This window comes from Lepisosteus platostomus, chromosome 3, assembly GCF_059453375.1.
Source record: "Lepisosteus platostomus isolate fLepPlt1 chromosome 3, fLepPlt1.hap1, whole genome shotgun sequence".
Taxonomy (NCBI): Eukaryota; Metazoa; Chordata; class Actinopteri; order Semionotiformes; family Lepisosteidae; genus Lepisosteus; species Lepisosteus platostomus.
Window position 1 is genome coordinate 2,577,450 of NC_142613.1, and position 13,723 is coordinate 2,591,172.

General features: G+C 44.1%; 1 protein-coding gene and 1 pseudogene across 1 annotated transcript in view; both read right to left on the minus strand.

The window, feature by feature from the left end:
* The window catches only part of LOC148674065 (uncharacterized), a 117,421-nt gene that overhangs the window by 33,843 nt on the left and 69,855 nt on the right, over positions 1 to 13,723 (minus strand). The gene's annotated exons all lie outside the window — the stretch shown is intronic.
* On the minus strand, positions 2,050 to 7,410 carry LOC148674068 (uncharacterized; annotated as a pseudogene).

The following is a 13,723-nucleotide window of genomic DNA, read 5'->3' on the forward strand; positions in this document are numbered from 1 at the left end:
GTTTAGTTTTCACAGACAGTAATTTAGGTTAATAAATAATTTGATGGCAATAATAGCTCTTACGTTAACAGAACCCCAGTGTGCGGATATTCACTCCGACAGAAACACGACGACTCAGAAATGATATTGCTCATATCAAATTTGTAGTTATTTATTTTGAATCTAAATATTACAGTATATAGAGATTACAATCTTATTTTATCTGCTAAATTAAGTCAAGATCAAAGCAATTAAATCTATGTCACAATTAAAGCAATTAAAACTCCTTTAACATACAAGAAATGTATCTAATAGATCAATAGTTCTGTGCTGTAGAAAAACACCTTAACTCTTGTTGTTAATGTTAATTCATGAGATATACACCGTATCAAACATGCAGATATAAATGGCAATATAGCAAGTAGACTAACTTTACAGTGCAAGTGACAACTGGAAGTCAAAAGGCATGACCAGTCTAAACCTGAACACCAGTAATTTAGTATTGTAAATATGAAAAATTAGTTTAATACTTTAAAAATATTTAGACACTTCAGGGCACTTAAGTAGAATTCAACCACATCTGTAGAAACAAAGTCACAAGGCTCTCCACAGACCGGTTCTTGTCTGGTGCCCGTCACACATTTAAAGGTCACCTATTATTGTGTTAAAATCTGAACTTGTGACCTCTGTTCCCTTCTTTAACTGGTTTACTTACGAAACCAAGTACTCACATCAAATAATAGAAATCGTATCTGGAGTGCACATGTTCGTACAAGAGACGAAGGTGGGTTTTGCCCTTTTTAGAAAAGTACCTTAAAACTAGACAATTCAATTTCACTGTTTTAAACGTTCACTCAAAACAAAGTGATTATAGTAGTATAGTCTCACTAAAGTTAAATTTGAACAAAGTCAACATTTGAAAAAGCAATAGGTTCAAAAAATATTCTCAAGCACTAGCAAATTTTCCAAATGTATTTTTTAAACTTTTTTTGTAAAAAATATTTGGTATATGCAACAAAACTTTTGAATACATGAAGTTATAAAACAAAAAAAAAGCATAGGGATTTTACATACTGTAGGATAGGGATAGAGAATAGGAAGCACAGGGATTGTATTGTGGACAAACCAGGATGAGGGACACACACAGAAGCACACAGGGACTGTTTAGAAACCCTGATTATTCATTTTATATATAACTGTCACATATAATGCTAGTATTCTTTGGAAAAGTGAGGAATACTGGAGAAAACCCATCTGGAGAAAGGGAGAAGACAAATTCTTCACAGTATTTTAAGAAACGCTTGTGCAGATTCATGTGCTAGGAATGGCTTTGATATCTGCTCGCAGTGAAGACTGTCGTCATCAGCAGGTTTACATCTTTTGCAGGGAATGTCAGACCTCAGACACTCAAGGCCTGACGGTGGCTTCAGCCCCTCCACCTCAGTCCAGCAATAAGTATTTCTCAGTGGACTCCAGCAAACACATCAAAACACAGTTGCTGCAAAAGAGAAACTTAAAAGAACATTTCTACTTCTGTGTGATGTCAGTGGTGTGTCCTTGGGCCACCAGAGCCACCTGTTCTGTAAATTGTATTCATTGACAAGGCACAGCTGGCCTGAGTTTTCAGCGCTCAGAAGGAGATGGATTCCAAGTGAGGGAATGGAGCTGTAGTGGAAATGGATGGAAATAGCCAATTCTCTTGGGCTAATTAAGAAGTTCATTAAACCAATTGAGGAAAAAGGTTTTAGTCTGTATCTGAGCTCCATAATGGAAGGAGAGAGAATGAGAGCTCCAGGGGAGAGTCTCATCAGTGATGCATTGGGCCGTCTTACAGGCCTTTGGCACTCAGTGGGCTGCAAGGTAGCTTGAAGGGATAGAAATGATGCTCTTCTATGGGGTAACGTGGGTCCCTGTTGGGCTACATGGAGCTTGTTCACAATTCCCAGTGGAGATGCAGTGTTTAATCCTGAGGACCGCTGTTGACTGTCTGAGCCAGGGCTGGAGACATTAGCACCAGGAGTGGGGCAGGGTAGCAGGAGCCTGGCAAGATGGCACTGTCTCTTCTCTCCATAGCTGAGAAAGAAGAACCTGGATGGCATTGGTTGAGCCTTGAGTACCCCCTGTGCCTGAAGAGCTGCAGACTGACAGGCTGCCTCACAATGTAGGAATAAGCATGAATAAGGAAACAGCAAACTGGGCTGCTGCTGTGTCAGGGACAGAAGAGTCTGGCACGGAGAAGCTTCCTTGGCAACACAGGATCACCCAGGAGGAGAGAGTGATGAGTAAAGGAGAGCCCATGTGGATGTTTTGAATTCTGGTGATTACTGATTTGAAAATAACAGAAGATTAGCAGAAGGAAGAGGTCCGTGCTTCACTTCTGAGAGTCAGAAACAGTATGTAGGTCCGGAGACAGGCCACTTAATCAGGAAATGGCAAGGTGACCAGAGGACCAGTGTTGTCACATTCTGACATCAGAGATGTCAGCCCTCTCTCCAGTGTGATGCAGCTCTGACACATTAGAAGCAAAGGAGGTGTCTGAAAGGAAGTAATCCCGAGGTCCTTCTCCCGTGGGATTCTGTGTTTGTGGAATATGACCTTGCTGCAGTCCCATGTCTGGTTTTGAGGCAATACTTCTACTGCAGTCGACTTCATCCCTGGCAAGGGGAACTGAAGTGAAGAGTGAATTGATCTTGGCCGAGAGGGGACAGAAAGGGAACGGAGGTGGAATGAAAGTTGAAAGTTACAGATGGGTCTGTTTTTGAGTGGGGGTTGAGTGTATTGTACTTGAGTAAACAATTGGGAAGCATTAGATAAAGAAGCATTACTTCTTGTACTATTTGTGTGGACACAGCACAGGTAAAATAATCAGAGGAAGTGTGTAGCTATAGCAGTTTTGTCGAAGATGGAACTGCAGTCTTGTGCGACTAAGGATTTGAGAGACTGGGTTTCAAGTGGAAATTTGGCATGTGTACATCCATCACTCCAGTAGTTTTTACTTTAAAATCAAAATCTTCAGATTAAAAAACGTGACTATTAAGTACACTGCAGGTTTAGTCAGCCAACGTCACTGCTTTATTTTGTTTTCTTGTTTTTTTTCTTAGATGTTGTATCAGGCTGTGAGACCTCATCACCGTTGTTTTCTTTATTTGCTGCAGCTGACATCTTACTAGTCTCTGCTGTGTTATTTTTTTTAATCCAGTTTCATGTATCTGTAAACAACCCTTTTACCTGCTCAAATCCCTTTTCTAACCAGCCCTCCTGCTCCCCTGGCAGCAGTTTCTCTCCTCTGGCCACACGTTGCACTATCACAGCTCCTTCTCTGACTCGCTGTAACTCCGCTACGCGCTGCTTGAACCCAGGCTTGGCCTCCTGCTCCTCAGACTTTATCAGCAGGTCTATGTAATCAGGGGCTGCCAGGGGGTTGGGCCGGAGGGCGATCTCTTTCAGACGGGTCAGACTGTGACTCAGTTTCTCAATTAGCGCTAACACTTGGTTCTGCACTTGCCAGTATTCTTTTGCAAGTTGTGTTACAATTCCCTCTGCATCCATTTTTTTCCCCAAGGCTTCTTCATACTGATTCTTCAGGTTCTCATAGGTTCTCTTTTCTTTAGTAACTTTATATTCCCATTTGTACTTCATGTTAGAGTGTAAACTCCAGAAGCATTTCTTTGGGCAGACTGTGCAGTTGCCATCTGAGCCCATTGCACAACAATCTTTCTTATCCTTGTCATTGGCATATGCACAGCTATCATGACAGGTGAAATGACACACTTGGCAGTTAGTGATGAAGATTCCAGTCCCAGAGATGTTTGTCTTTATTTGAACTGTGATATCCACCTCATACTCAAAGTCCTTGTTGGCCTCTATGCAGTCCTGGTGGCATTTCAGTGCCTCCTGTGTCTTTCTGATTTCATCCAGCTTCATCAGTTCAGCTCTGATCATGGGCTGCAGCCCCTCCACAGTTGCCTCCAGCTGTTGGCGCTCAGCAAGAACTTCCTTTGTCAGCTGCAGGCTTTGAGTCTGCATTGTATTTAAATGGATGAAGAATGTCTTCATGCTGACTTATCCCCACCTTCCAGAACATTTTGTCAAAGTCATCCTGATCTGAAACTCCTGTTCCTCCATTATTGGAGGCAAACAAGACTGAGTTATTGAATTTAAAATGAAGAGGATTGTCGTTTTTATCTTTAGCACACAGAATATCTGCCTCTCTGATGGCCTCTAAAACTGGTGGTGATTTACCATCAACAAAAGTAACAAGAACTACAATGTTTCCTGCACTGTCTTTTCCAAATATCGAGATAATTGATTCAAAGATGTACTTCTGTGTGTGTGTGAGACGTGCTAAAGCAGACTGGACCACAAAACACACTGCGTCAAGACTAATGATACCATTCTTATCAGAAAAGAAGTCTCTGATCTTCTGGGTGAAGATTTGGTCCTGTCCGATCCCTCTGGTGTCCCCAAACCCTGGAGTGTCCACAATAGTGAGAGAGTAGGGAACCCTGAACCCTTCACTGTGGTGGATCTGATAGGCTGTGATCTCAGAGGTCTGACTCTCAGCCTGTGTCCTGTTGGTCTCTTCAGGTATCAGTTTGAACCTGCTCTCATCCTCCCACTCCACTCCCAGGATGTAGTTGATCATCCCGTTGATGAGGGTGGTCTTCCCTGAGCCCGTCGCTCCCAGGAGCATGATCGTTCTGTTTCTACTGTTCACTGCTGGTATTCCAAAGCTGAGTTTGGGACAGGTACTGCCTTTATCTTTAGACAGATTAAGCCTGTAAATCAAAGGTTTGCCCTCGTTCATTAAAGTGCACTTCTTGGGGTCGCCTGTAATTCGCTTCACAGGTGTTGTTTCTGCTGTTGTGATCACCACTTCATCACTCGGTACGCTGGTCCCAAGATCCCCACAGTCACACCGGACTCTGATTCTGTAGGATGTTTTCTTTGTCAAGCCTTCCATAGAAAATGAATTCTGTTCTTTGTTCGTTTTCTTCTTCAGCCACTGATCAGATGTGTCCTCTCTGCTCTGTACTCCTTCCTCTCTGTATTCAATGATGTATCCCAGTATGCTGACCCCCTCTCCAACAGCAGAAGGATTTTCCCAGGTTATTGTGATGGAAGTTGGAGACACCTGGAGAGCTGAGGGTTTTCCAGGGGGGCTTGTTGGCAGAGTCTTCACTCTGATGATGTCACTGCTCACGGGGTATCCCAGCTTGCCCACTGCTGTGGATCTGAGCTCATACTCCGTGTGAGGCTGCAGCTCAGATTCCCACTCTTCCTGCTGCTTGGGTTTATATCCCACCTTGTGCTCCAGTGTGGCAGAGCTGGGGGGAGACATCTGTTCTGTCACAATGTTGTGTGTCACTGTGTGAACCTCAGAGGTGCCAGACTTTGACAGGGGCTCAAAATACACACCTTCATTATCCCCACCCTCATACAGAAAGATACACACTCCGGGACGCTGGTCATCTTGTTTAGCACCAACAAAGAATTTTGTTTCCTTCTGGGCCTTGTTAATTTTCACGAACTCAAGGAAAACCTCCAGACACAGTTTCATCTTCTGAACAGACTCTCTCTTTACCCATCCTGTACTGGCCTGTTGTGTGTCAGTGTCTGTGTTCCTGCTCTCTGGGTGTCTGAGGTAGCTGGTCAGCTCTGACAGATATGGCTCAGGCTGGCTGAGTGAGGTGAAGCTGAAACAAACCACATTCTCAGTGTCTGGATCAAACAGCACCTGGTCCAGTTCCTCTTGTGTGGACAGCACATTTATACTGTACCACTGTCTTTCAGTTTAGTAAGATATCCACTATGTCCATTTCTTGTTCTTTATTCTGCAGCCACAGTTGAAGCCTGTGAAAGTTGAAAGGTGAGTCTTCATGATGTTTCATCAGCTCTCTGAACTCTTCTTCATCTTTCTCACCACCTCTAACAGCTAGCAGGACACAGGCTAATCTATCCATGAAATTCAGTTTGTACTGAAGGACCAGTTGTTTCAGATTTTCTATTTTTCCTTTGACGTCAGGAAAGGTTTGGGAAACTGTGTGTTTCTGCAAGTCGTTACATCGCATTTCAATCACATCCAGGTTCTCCAATGCAGTCTGTGCCTGTGTGACAAAACAGTTGCTTATGTGTCTGACCAGCTTAGCAGCCCTGGAGTCCAGCTTGACCAGCGGGTACAGCCAGACCCTGATGGGCACAGCGTGTTCTCCTCCTTCTCCGAGCAGAGTCGGGAGGGCTCTGTAGACCTCAATGGCTTCTTTAAAAGTGGACGGGTTTGTCGCCAGCTGAACATCCCCGTGAAATGTGCAGCTGAACTTTTCTTCAGCGGCCTTTTCCTGTTCTGTCATTTCCAGAGAGCCTTTACCACTAATTGAGATTCCTTTCAGCTTTTCAATCGTGAGTTTCAGTTTTCCCTCGATCTCCTGCTTGTTCTCTTCTTCAGACACCTCTCTGTCAAACACAAAGTAGGCCTGAGCCCCGTACAGCACAGCTGTGACCACATGGGTGGCTGTGTCGTCCTCAAACACACTGGGATGGGTCACCTGCCCTCGGCCCAGGTGACTCATGGTCAGCTGCTCGTACCTGACAGTGGTGTTGTACTGCAGAGTGACTCTGGCCTGGCTATGGGATTTCTTCTTGTCATTGAAGTACTTGGCGGCTCCTCCCACTTCTACTAGACCCCCCAGCAGACTGGCCTTCAGTGAGGCGTCCACCTGCAGGGCCGAAGCTTTGTCATCAATGGAGTCTGAGGCAGAGACGCTGAGCTCAGTTTTATTCTGGGAGTGCACACTGGTTTTCTTCTGTAGCTCCTCATGGTCCCACAGCGTGATGGCTGCAATAGAGTCAGGGTTGATTACCTAATGCTCCTGACACACTGGACAATGCCAAAGAGGTTTGTTCAGTACTAAGCTTCATATAGAGAGACACTGATGTAATAAAAAAGTTCATTAATCTTGTGATTCAACAGCTTCTGTGATAGAATTAACTGTGTCATGAACTGAGAAGCTTAAAAAGACCTGTGAGGAGAGTTTAGGACATGTCAATGAAATTCAAATAAGATTGAAATTGTAATTTGTAATCCTATATTGTATATTGGCACTAAATTAATAGATTTCATCTGGAATGTTTACCTGGGATCAGTGTGTCAGTCATACAGCAGCCCAGCTGGAACAGTGTGTAGTTGTGTCTGCTGTGCTGTGGGTGTATCTGGGATCAGTGTGTCAGTCATACAGCAGCCCAGCTGGAACAGTGTGTAGTTGTGTCTGCTGTGCTGTGGGTGTATCTGGGATCAGTGTGTTAGTCATACAGCAGCCCAGCTGGAACAGTGCGTAGTTGTGTCTGCTGTGCTGTGGGTTTACCTGGGATCAGTGCGTCCCTGCGGCAGTCATACAGCATCCCCAGCTGGAATGGTCTGCCCAGAGCTGCCATCTCAATGGGAACAGTTCCTACAGATGACATGGCTGGTGGTGGACTGGATACTGTAGAAAGAAGGTTTAAAGTCAACAGTTATATATGTTTGTATCTTTACATATATAATTTAGGTTTTACATTAATGGATGTAGCTGTGAATCTGGGTATCCAGATAGATTAAATTCTAAATTCTAATTCGATGAAGCTTGGCTCTGGGAACCTTCACTTATCTACTACTTGGATTTCTGTCCGTATTAAGCTATAAAAATTCTTCAATCTTAAAAAAACGGCATGGGCACTAAGTTGTTGAAAAATATATGTATAGAGAATCCTGGTTTGTATCCACCTGGTTACCACCACCCTGAAGTACTGCTTTGAAATAATACAGGAGTTACCCAGTGGAGACGCACTTTCTTTCCCCTAGACAACACCCAAGCAGCTCTTTTACAAAGTGAAACCCAACTGTTGCCTTATTTTATACAAAGAGATGGTGAGCTGTTGCATGTTTTTAGACCTATTTTTTTCTATTGTCATGACATTACTGCTGTCTATAATATTGTTTGTCCGCTGTTTCAACTGTTCTTATCATTCAATACCCAGTTAAAACTTCCATGTTCATATATGCAATACTTTGATCACCCCCTGAAAATCAGGTAAAATATCTCATTACTACCTGGTTCAACTAAATCAGTTTTTTTCCTCTTCTTTTAAACTGTTGCCAGCTATGGTGTCACTGTTGAAAAGGCTGTGTGTCACACAAGGATCTCTTCCAGATAGAGTTAAAATACAGTCGTGTCCTTCAGCCAGCTGGGGTGTAGGGCCAGTCAGGTCTATAGTGACACCTGCACCTGGAACATGAATAATCGGTGGTGGAATCAGAGCAGCTCTGTGACAGGCGGTCAGCTGGGCCTCTACCTGAGTGGAGCCGGCAGGTAGTCTTCATGGTCATGACACCTGACAGCCAGGTTCCACTGTGTTTACACATTTGCCTCCTTTCATGGATGTGAGGCAGCCGTGAAGGGCTGGATGTGCTGTGCAGCTGAGCTCTGCTGCTGAAAGAGGGAAAGAGAGAAAGAGACTCCAACCACTGGACACGATTGAGCCACTGAGAGAGCGTTGTTGCTTTTTCTCCTTGTGAGATGCAGTATAAAAGAGTCCAGCCATGTGACGTTTCCTCACAGCCCAGTTGCAGTGGCGCTTTTTCCTCCAGACTGTGACAAGTGGAGCCTTGTCTGTGGCTTTGGACAAATTTTCAAAGACTGAACCCAGAGAAAAGTCCGGATGGATAGTGAGCCTTCACGCCCAACACCAGCCTGTTCTGGAGCAGCAGCTGAGGTGGAGCAGAGTATCAGACTGTGCTTCCCTGGTCCAGTGGAGCTCCTGCTCCTGCTTCTCCTTCTGGGCATCCTGGCTCCCTCTGGTCTTCACTCCTTGTCTTCCTGCTTCCCTCTGGTCTTCACTCCTTGTCTTCCTGCTCCTCTGGTCCTGACTTCTAAATTCTGGTCTCTTTCTTGCTCTATTTATTAGCCATGGAGATAGTCTGGTCTGTCACAGTTCTGCTTGGTCAGTTCAAATCTGGGATTAAAATATCTCACCTACAGGAATTTTGTTTTTTTCAGGAGATCTTGGCAAAATGTCCTATATTTGTTAAATCCTGTGACTATTCAGGTGTGATTCTCACAGGTTTGATATTTTAGAGTTCTTAACTCATGTTTTTGCCATTCATTTGACATTAACAAGCAGAGCACAGTTCTTACTTGAATGGGTATGACACCTAGTATTGTAATTTAATGTTATTTATTTAATTAAATATTTTGTGTTTTTCTAAGGAAATGAAGTAAGAATGTGTGGAAACACATACAGTGCTTTGCACATTCTTTTTCCAATAAGGAATGACGGATGTTAGTTTATTAGTTCAAAATTTTAACTTTCTGTACAAGCAATGGTGAGTGTCATACCTGATATTGCCACTAGGGGGACCACTCGGTATTATAAGCATGACCCTCAATCCATGGGTTTTGAATTTCGAGTAAAAAAACTTGCTGTAGGTCTTCTGCACAGTTTTTTTTACGACTTCACTAATATCGTACTGATACTGTTTTTCTGCTTTCCTGTTTAAGCACTGTTATCTGTTTAGCTGCACTTTCCCCATGTACAGTAAGAGTCATGCATTCAGCCTGTTCTCCTTCTGTCTGAGTTGTACACTTGTTTCTTGGCCATCCAGGTCCTCCACTAATAGAACTGTCTCATGTAAATACAAAACCATGCGCTTACAATACGGACACAGAATTGGTGTGACCCCGAGCAGCAGATGATTAAAAATGAGATTTGTCCCAACCCAAGGTGTGGATCACCCAGGCATTTATATACCTGTCCAGGATGAATCCTGAGCTGTTTTCTTGCTGGAAGCAAGTTGCTACCACAGTGTGCAGGACCCTCAGCAATGACCTCTGTCCACAGACCTCACAGTTTCCTCTCAGAGACATCAGGACAGTTCAGCCCTCTGTTTCTCAAAGATGGATTCTGGTGCTGGGCGCTGGTGCTGGCTTTCCTTCAAAAACACCCCCTTGTTGAAATGTTGTCTACTAGAGCTGTCAGCTTTTAGAGGAAACGGAAACAGGCGGAGCCCCCCTCCTGAGCTTTCGATCTTTGCAAACTTAAATTTTGTGGTTGTTCAGTACATGCTGTGCCTCGCACTGAACAGGTTTCTAAAATGTTACTCTGGGGAAGCAGTATTGTAACTCTTATCACACCCCTTTATTCTTTGTCAGCAAGTATAACTCCATTAATGTGTTCTTCATTTTAAAACCTGAAATTTAATAGGGTATTATGTAAAGTGCTATAATGTGGCATTATGGCATAAGATTTGTTAAGAGAAAAAAGCAATTCCATTCTTTAAAACATTTTGGAAAAAAAGGTCTTAATGGAACTTGTGTGCAAGTGTTATTGGCTCTGGTACCAAGAGAGCATAGTGATTCTTATTACTGTTGTTCAGTCATAATGTTCACAGATGTGTGGTGTAGCTGATCAGGCTTAGGGTATTTTAACAAGTGATCCTATTTCCACAAAATCACTATTCGATTAAGCTTTGTCCAGCCATACACTATGGAGCAAGAAACTCAATCTGGCTATGATTGAGAACAAAGACAATAAAGACCTTCAGATAAAGACCTTTCTTTTCACCCCTACTGACAATATCCTTGCACATCAAAAACAGAAAGACAAGAAATCTAGACTGAGACATTTAGGCACAGCACCTGAGTTCCATCGGCCAACATGCTTGTTCTGTACAGGTCCTGGGGGTGAGACATGAAGGAAGAGCTGCTGTACTCGGCACTGACAGCAGATCCGAGACTCCCGTGAAGACGTCCTGCTCACGCCATCCCCACTAGACCAGCCCTCGGACACTTACACTGCTCTCGCTATTGGACACCAGCAAGGTCAGTGCTTCACTTACAAAAATCTGCTTTGTGGAGGAATTTTCTGATAATTTTTTTGAACCGAGTGTGAAAGCGTGCACCTATGATACCTAAACTATTTCAGCCCTCAGACTGGTCCAGTTCTCAAGACTGCAGCACCAGTCAGGTAATCTTGTCCAGAAACATCACTATCGGAGAGCGACTCCACAGATCTCCTGCAGGTACAGCCTGCTTGAATCCCAGAAACACACACTTCAGCTTTACATTAAAAACACCTACCTGTGAATTTTATATTAATAAAGTGTTTTCAGTTAATAAGATGCATGTATTTTATCTGCTAAAAGAGAAAATGTCTTTGCCCCAATTATCATTATTACATTATTGTGTCTGTCTCTGCCCTCAAGATCCATTCTGCTTTCCAAACTATAAGTACTACAGCAGCATGAAGTTGCGATTTTTTTTGGTTTTATAATTTTAAATCACAACAATGAAAATTGTGTTATGTTTCTAAATATTTTGAAAAAAAATCAAAGTTATAAATTCTGACCCACTCATCAATGCCTCACTTATTTGTACACATTAAATTAAACAGACCACAAACATGTGAGTACTTCTTTATCAATCGTGAGCTAAGGATTGTGAAGGAGGTAAAAAAAAAAAAGCTAAGTTTAAATTTTTTTCTTTCTGGGTATTAGCAACAATTTTAAGACACTGTATTCCGTGCTAGCAGTTTTTTTTAAATACTTCATATAAGAGACCAATAGCCATTACCTGATTATTGTCTTAAAACATCCCTAAGTATAACCTTTTATTTAAAATATTTTATTTAAAAATGTATGTGCTAATTAACATACAGTATATACTGAACAATTTCCAAATGACGTTTTAGTACTCACCCGAAGACAGAGAACGTGGGGACACCTGTAGGTTGAGGATGTGGTTCAGACCGACTCTGCACTTTCTCACACTTATATACTGACCTAGGAGTCACTCCCCCTGCTGCTGAAGTCATTTCCCAGCAATGACTGCAGTTACAAGAAGTCAGGTACAGAAGAGGTCCAGGGCCCCAGCAATGGGATGATACTATTACCTGCACAGGTAGTACACCATCAGTACAGTATTAGAAAACCGCTCCCCAGCATTCATGCCAACACTCTGCCTGAATCCCAGAAACAAACACCTGAAATTGCCATTAATGAAGGGTGTGGTGTGCAGCTGAGTACTGCAGCCTCACAGCGCTGGGGCCCTGGGTTCAGTCACTGGGGTCTATCTGTGTGGAGTTTGCATGGTCTCCATGTGTCTGTGTGGGTTTTCTCTGGGTGCTCCTGTTTCCTCCCACAGTCCACAGACATGCTGGCACTGTAGGTTAATCAGCTTCCCATTTCCCATTTCTATGCTAAAGCAAAATTTTGCTTCCCCCCCCACAAACTGTTCTTCTTCAATGCACTGAAAACAAGCTCTTTATATACGGTATATACAGTACTTTGATCACCCCCTGAAAATCAGATAAAATATCTCATTACTATTGTAAAGAGCGGAGCGGTGGCTCTGTGGCTAAGGATCTGCGCCTGTAACTGGAAGGTTGCCTGTTCAAATCCTGCGGCCGGCAGAGAAATCCTACTCCGTTGGGCCCCTGAGCAAGTAGAAACAGTCTTTCGCCATTTTGTTTGAGGTTGTGTTTCATACAAGGATCACTTCCAGATAGAGTCAAAATACAGTCGTGTCCTTTAGCCAGCTGGGGTGTAGGGCCAGTCAGGTCTATAGTGACACCTTCACCTGGAACATGAATAATCAGTGGTGGAATCAGAGCAGCTCTGTGACAGGCGGTCAACTGGGCCTCCACCTGAGTGGAGCCGGCAGGTAGTCTTCATGGTCATGACACCTGACAGCCAGGTTCCACTGTGTTTACACATTTGCCTCCTTTCAGGGATGTGAGGCAGCCGTGAAGGGCTGGACGTGCTGTGCAGCTGAGCTCTGCTGCTGAAAGAGGGAGAGAGAGAAAGAGACTCCAACCACTGGACACGATTTCGCCACTGAGAGACCGTTGATGCTTTTTCTCCTTGTGAGACTCAGTATAAAAGAGTCCATCCATGTGACGTTTCCTCACATCCCAGTTGCAGTGAAGCTTTTTCCTCCAGACTGTGACAGGTGGAGCCTCGTCTGTGGCTTTGGGCAACTTTCTGAAGCCTGAACCCAGAGAAAAGTCCGGATGGATAGTGAGCCTTCACGCCCAACACCAGACTGTTCTGGAGCAGCAGCTGAGGTGGAGCAGAGTATCAGACTGTGCTTCCCTGGTCCAGTGGAGCTCCTGCTCCTGCTCCTGCTTCTGGGCATCCTGGCTCCTCTGGTCTTCACTCCTTGTCTTCCTGCTCCTCTGGTCTTCACTCCTTGTCTTCCTGCTCCTCTGGTCTTCACTCCTTGTCTTCCTGCTCCTCTGGTCTTCACTTCTTGTCTTCAGGCTCCCTCTGGTCTTCACTCCTTGTCTTCCTGCTCCTCTGGTCTTCACTCCTTGTCTTCAGGCTCCCTCTGGTCTTCACTCCTTGTCTTCAGGCTCCCTCTGGTCTTCACTCCTTGTCTTCCGGCTCCTCTGGTCTTCACTCCTTGTCTTCCAGCTCCTCTGGTCTTCACTCCTTGTCTTCCGGCTCCCTCTGGTCTTCACTCCTTGTCTTCCAGCTCCTCTGGTCTTCACTCCTTGTCTTCCGGCTCCCTCTGGTCTTCACTCCTTGTCTTCCGGCTCCCCCTGGTCTTCACTCCTTGTCTCCTTTCTTCCCTCTAGTCTTCACTCCTTGTCTTCCGGCTCCTCTGCTCTTCACTCCTTGTCTTCTAGCTCCTCTGGTCTTCACTTCTAAATTCTGGTCTCTTTCTTGCTCTATTTATTAGCCATAGAGATAGTCTGGTCTGCCACAGTTCTG